The sequence below is a fragment of the Manis pentadactyla genome, chromosome 9 (assembly GCF_030020395.1).
Source record: "Manis pentadactyla isolate mManPen7 chromosome 9, mManPen7.hap1, whole genome shotgun sequence".
NCBI classification, from domain to species: Eukaryota; Metazoa; Chordata; class Mammalia; order Pholidota; family Manidae; genus Manis; species Manis pentadactyla.
In genome coordinates this window covers 76,459,174-76,466,291 of record NC_080027.1, presented here as the reverse complement: position 1 = coordinate 76,466,291, position 7,118 = coordinate 76,459,174, and positions in this window count along the sequence as shown.

Genomic DNA, 7,118 nt, shown 5'->3' with positions numbered 1-7,118 from the left:
TCCCTTCCAGGAATCTGTCTAAAGAAATAGTAAGAAATACAAACAAGAGATTACCTTCAAAGGTGATCAATCATCTTGTTACTGATGGTAGAAAAAAATCAGAGCAGAGTTAAATGTCTGACAGCAGGTGGTATGACATAGCCAAAGGATGGAATACATGTTTGACTTAAGAATGATCTTAGTTCCAGGAATGCAAGGATGGTACAACATTTGAAAATCCATCAACATCATCCACCACATCAACAAATAGAAGGGCAAAAACCAGATGATCATCTCCATAAATGCTGAAAAAGCATTCGACAAAATTCAACATCCATTCATAATAAAAACTCTCAACAAAATGGGCAAGTACCTCAACATAATAAAGGACATAAATGACAAACCCACAGCCAATATCATACTTAACAGTGAGGAGCTGAAAGCTTTTCCTTTATTGGGAACAAGACAAGGATGTCCACTCTCCCCACTTTTATTCAACATAGTTCTGGAGGTCATAGCCACAGCAATCAGACAACACAAAGAAATAAAAGGCATCCAGACTGGCAAGGTAGAATTTAAACTGTCCCTGTTTGCAGATGACATGATATTGTACATAAAAAACCCTAAAGAACCCACTCCAAAACTACTAGATCTATATCTGAATTAAGCAAAGTTGCAGGATACAAAATTAATACACAGAAATCCATGGCATTCCTGTACACTAATGGTGAACTAGCAGAAAGATAAATCAAGAAAACAATTCCATTTACAATTGCATCAAAAATATAAAAATACCTAGGAATAAACCTAACCAAGGAAGTGAAAGACCTATACTCTGAAAACTATAAGACACTCATGAGAGAAATTAAATAAGATACCAATAAATGGAAACACATCCCGTGCTCATAGATAGGAAGAATTAATATTGTCAAAATGGCCATCCTTCCTAAAGCAATCTACAGATTCAAAGGAATCCCTATCAAAATACCAACAGCATTCTTCAACTAAATAGAGCAAATCATTTTTAAATTCATATGGAACCACAAAAGACCCCGAACAGCCAAATCAATCCTGAGAAGGAAGAATAAAATTGGGGGATTATGCTCCCTGACTTGAAGCTCTACTACAAAGCCACAGTAATCAAGACAATTTGGTACTGGCACAGGAACAGACCCATAGACCAATGCAACAGACTAGAGAGCCCAGATATAAACCCAAGCATATGTGGTCAATTAATATACAATTAAGGAGCCATGGATATACACTGGAGAAATGACAGCCTCTTCAATAGCTGGTGTTGGCAAAACTGGACAGCTACATGCAAGAAAATGAAACTGGATTACTGTCTAACTCCATACACAAAAGTAAACTCAAAATGGATCAAAGACCTGAATGTAAGTCATGAAACCATAAAACTCTTAGAAGAACATATAGGCAAAAATCTCTTGAATATAAACATGAGCAACTTTTTCCTGAACGCATCTCCTCAGGCAAGGGAAACAAAATAAAAAATGAACAAATGGGACTATATCATGCTAAAAAGCTTCTGTACAGCAAAGGACACCATCAGCAGACCAAAAAGGCCATCTATAGTATGGGAGAATATATTTGTAAATGACTTATCTGACAAGGGGTTAACATCCAAAATATATGAAGAACTCACACACCTCAACACCCAAAAAGCAAATAACCCTATTAAAAAATGGGCAGAGGATATGAACAGACACTTCTCCAAAGAAGAAATTCAGATGGCAAACAGGCACATGAAAAGATGCTTCACATCACTAATTATCAGGGAAATGCAAATTAAAACCACAATGAGATATCACCTCACACCAGTTAGGATGGCCAACACAGAAAAGACTAGGAACAGCAAATGCTGGCGAGGATGTGGCGAAAGGGTGACCTTCCTACACTGCTGGTGGGAATGTAAATTAGTTCAACCATTATGGAAAGCAATATGGAGGTTCCTTAAAAAACTAAACATAGAAATAGCATTTGACCTGGGAACTCCATTCCTAGGAATTGACCCAAAGAAAACAACTTCTCAGATTCAAAAAGACATATGCACCCCTATGTTTATTGCAGCACTATTTACAATAGCCAAGATATGGGAGCAACCTAAATGTCCCATCAGTAGATGAATAGATAAAGAAGATGTGTTACATATACACAATGGAATACTATTCAGCCATAAGAAAGAAACAAATCCTACCATTTGCAACAACATGGATGGAGCTAGAGGGTATTATGCGCAGTGAAATAAGTCAGGCAGAGAAAGACAAATACCAAGTGATTTCCCTCATTTGTGGAGTATAACAATGAAGCAAAACTGAAGGAATAAAATTGCAGCAGACTCACAAACTCCAAGAAGGGACTAGTGGTTAACAAAGGGGAGGTATGGGGGAGGGCGGGTGGGAGGGAGGGAGAAGGGGATTGTAGGGTATCATGATTGGTGCACATAGTGTGTGTGGGGTCACAGGGAAGACAGTGTGGCCCAGAGAACACAAATAGTGACTCTGTGGCATCTTAGTACACTGATGGACAGTGACTGCAATGGGGTGTGGGGGGGGACTCAGTAATGGGGGTGAATGTAATAACCAAATTGTTTTTTTTGTGAAAGCTTCATAAGAGTGTATATCAATGATACTTTAATTAAAAAAAAAGAATAATGTTAGTGAAGAACTGTTCATGATATGGAAAAATATTTACAAATGTTTAATAAGCAGGAAACAAAACTGTAAGCACTGTACAATCTCAACTAAATATGCCTAGATATAAGTCTGGAAGTAATATACCAAAGTTTAGTATAGTTTTTTCTGAGTAATGATATTAGACTATTTTATACATTCACGTTTTCCAAATTCTTTGTGAGCATGTTATATTTTTAAAATCAAGAAAAATTAATAAAACTTATTTTTGCATGGTGGAAAGAGCACAGACTTTAGAATTAAATGACCTAGGTTTATATCGTGACTCTGTATCCTTGGAGAGTGACTCTCAATCTCTCAGATTTGTTTTTGTAATAGAAAGTGGAAGTACTAAGAGAATTGCATCACAGAATTATTCCGAGACTGGAGTTTGCATAACAAATCTTACTTACTACACAATCCTTATCTTCCATTAGTTCCCCCTATATATTTACCTTTTCACAATTCACCTCTCCTAGAAGCCAAAACTCCTTTGTCTTGTCACTTCACAATTTATCTCCCTATGTTAAAATGATCTGTAAGCTCCCTGGCTAAACCACTGTTTTGGGGGTTTTCACTTCTTTTCTGTGAGGCTCCCCATGTGCATATAAAATAAACCTTTTCTTCTGTTAATCTTTCTTTTGTCAATTTAATTCACAAGCCCCAGATACTGAACTTAATAGGATAAATGAAGAATTATTTTCCTCCCTTATGCTACCATTATTTGCTAAACTCTTATTAGCAAGTAGGGATAATATAGCTCCTACAACCTGTGCTATATGCTCAGTTGAAGTCCCTTCTTGTCTTTTTAGCTGCTCAGACCAGCTACCACTTTACATGTATTAAAAGATAAACTAAGACATATTAAAACTTTCAAGAGTTTATGTGAGCAAAAAGTGACTTGAACGGGCAGTATCCAATCTAGCATGTAGATAGGAGCTCCAAGGAGCTATGTAAAATGAAAGACTGAGATCTTTCAGAAGGCAGAAGGAAGCAGAAGGAAGGAAGTTATACTAGGCAAAAAAAGTGAATTGGTTATTATGAGGCTTCTTTCCTTTAAGGGACAGATGGCAGGGGTCTGTCAGGCAGATTACCTAACCAGTGACGATGAGGTGATTCCTGACTAGCATAAGATTCCATTTCTGGGAAAGCTGAAACTAATTAAGCCTCACTTTGGTGATACAGTGCTTAGCACAAGCAACTCCATTTGGGGCCTGTTGTCTTGTTGACACATGAAACAGTCTCCTGTTAGGCTGGAGGAAGGAAAAACAAGGACATGCAAACAGAACAGAGAGATACCATAAAATGAGAACAGACCAGACCCCAAGGTCCATGCCTTATATGGAAAGGGGACAGCTCTTCCTGAATTCCATCCTTCTGATGTGCCAACTAAGACCCAGATGTCAGCCTCCTCTCTCTTGGAAGGAAAAAAAGTTTCTAGTTGTCTATTACGTCACCTTTAACCAATCATACCCCTCCACACCCCCTAGGATAGCTTGCCCACTCCTCCCCCTCCTAATCCCTTATAAGCCCCCACCTCCCTGACCGGGTGTGACTTCCCCGGCCTGTAATACCCAGACCGCGGAACATCATCCGGGAGTTGCACTCAAATAAATTACCTGGCCCTTTGTTGTCTCTCTTCGCCTGCTTATTTTGGCTAGAATTTATCTTACATCTCCAATATTTCAGAGGCAATATTCAAACATTTCAGGGGCATGACTGTGGAACCCTTACAGTCAACCTAAGACAATCAAGAAATTCTCCAAATAGTAGAGCACCATTTAGGGGTCAAGACTCACATTCTGTGTGCTTTTCACACAAGGGTGGGGGTATCAGTAATAAAACATTTCGGCCAATCTACAAATCTTAAATACCACCCATTGAGAGCAATTGAGAGCCCCTTTCTAGCACCTCTTACACCTATCAACATGCTACTAATTTCAACAAGGAAAACCCATTTCTGACAGTTTGCTAATTGGCAAGACATTTGGTATTTCTCAGAGGTAAAGATTGCTGAGTATATATATATATATGAATTTCACATTTTCTACATGTACTTCTTACAGATTTTGAACCAGGGTCTTTCTTTCTTCCTTCAATGTATTTATACTTTCCCTTTCTGTTCTGAAGTGTGGCATTTTTAATGGAGAAGACTGGATAGTAAGGGTCTGTAGTCAGAACACTGAGAGGAGAGTCAATGCTGAATCCAAGGTTCCTAGGGCCAGAGAGTTTCCCCCCAGCCCAGCCCACCCCTGTTCCCCATCTCACTGCACCTCAGGAATCCCATAAAAAGGTCTCCTTTGGTATTCTGAGAGCTCTCCATTCTGGGTGGTTTTATCAGAGAAATTAAACCAGTAGGCATTCATCTCAGATAACAAGAATAATTAACATTCTTCTCATTCTGCCAACACTCCATCTGGGAGGACTGCCACCCAGGTCTTACTTTGGTAGGCCTGGAGCAGTCCTGGAGTGGCCCAAGGCTGGCCTGGGATTTCTTGAAGTTAGTTCTGCTGAATGCTAGGCTTTTCTAGGAATGGTGTGTTGTAATAAAACTTCCCTTTGTTTTCATGGGGCATTTTCCCCCTCCTGTCTGCTCCCCTGACTTGCAGCTTTATATTTCCAGGTTGGTATTGATAGACAGAACCTGGCCTACATGGAGCTTTCCCTGTGGACCAGTGCGAGGCTAACAAGCACTTGGCATTCACAGAGTCCACTTGGAGAAAGCCTTGGGGGAGAGGGAGAGGGAGGGGACTGGCCCACCCTCCACCCGCCTTGAGTCTGTGGCATCCTCCCAGAAGATCTGCCTACATCAAATCATTCATGAGCAGTGGCTTTTCCACTGAAGAACTTAGGCAGAGATGGGTGTGTAGACTTGGAGTCCCGGTGTACACTGAACGGCAGTGACTGAACATTTTTCCCTTGGCTGTATCCTCTCAGCCCCACCTCAAAGTTTCTTTCCTCTTCAGCTGTTTCTTCCTTTCTCCTTTCTCTTCCCCACTCTCAGCCGAATTCCCCTGATTTTCCATAGCATTAAGCACTAGCTCTCACCTTGCAAAGCCCACCTGGCATGTCCACTCACAAAGCCAGGGTAGACCCTAGAGCCTGACTACTTGGCCTCGAGGCATCCCTTGTGGGTGGGAGGCTCTCAGCACATTCCAGCCACGACATTATCTGATATAATCCTCACAACAGCCTTAACAGGTAAGAATTTGTGACTTTATTGGCCTCATATGCAGTAAGAAACAGGCTCAGAGGTGAACTTGCCCAAGTCGGTTGGACAGATTCAGTATCTGCAGCTCCAGAGCTGTGAGTGGTCTTAAAGCCTCTATACTGTGACCACATGTCCCAGTTAACCTGTTAGTCCCAGTTTAAGCCCATGTTCTACACTCTCCAAAGTGTTCTTCATGCTGAAAGACATGGCATCTTACAGTCACTTGGACTGTGCCACAGGTTTGTCCATCTTTTGTATCTGTAGCACCTGGCAACTGCAAGTGCTCCATGAATAGCTTCAGAAACACGTGTCCCCAGAGGGTCTTGGGACAGCCCCATCACCCACCTGAACCAGCCATGCCTCCTGCCTCTCCCTCAGAGCTCCTGAAGAGGACCCAGTTTCCAAGGCTGACAGGCAGGTGACCTGACTGAATTAATCTCTGTGTTGCAGCCCAGACGGGCTCAGGCAGGCTGGGGGACCACCCTGGACACCTTGAGATGCTTGTTCTTATTGGCATCACATTACGTCCCCATCCACCTCCCAGGGAGAGAACTGGGATTAAGATGGATTACACTGGTTTATGGGCTAACATTTCAAGAGAGGGTTGAATGGAGGCTTAATAGAATTAATTGATGCTCTCCTTTCCAAGAGGGAAGGCAAAGGGAGATGAGGAAACCTCTTCACCACAACTGGCTCTTTGATAGCCCCCCAGGCACTGCCAGGTGCTCACCCGGGGTCCTTTCACTGCCCTGATTTCCTCTGGCACAGTTCAGCTTTGTTCAGAGCAATAAGGAAAAGCAGCTTTTCCCTACTTGCATGCTATTTGTGTAGGAAATCAGTCTGTGGGTCTATATTTTCAATGTGTCAGTGCTAGGCATCACAAGGGACAGGGACAGGTCTCCTCCTGGCTTCCCTCTCCCTTTAGGGCAGGGATGCATTGAGAGATGGCAGTGGAATGCTAAACACAGATTGTAGAGCCATAGTACCTGGATGTGAGTCCCAGTCCTCCCACTGTTATTAGCATTGGCCTCAATGTCCTCATCTGTAAAGTGGGGGCAATAACAGTACCTTTTCCAAAGGGGACTGGGGTGATCAAAGTTAAAGTGCTTAGAATAGTGCCTGACATGTAGTGATGTGTACATATATACTTTATATTTTGATTATTTACTGCAAGCTGGTACGGAAAATGAGTGTGACTGTAAGTGTCTGGGTAATAGGCAGAAGGACACTGTGCCAGT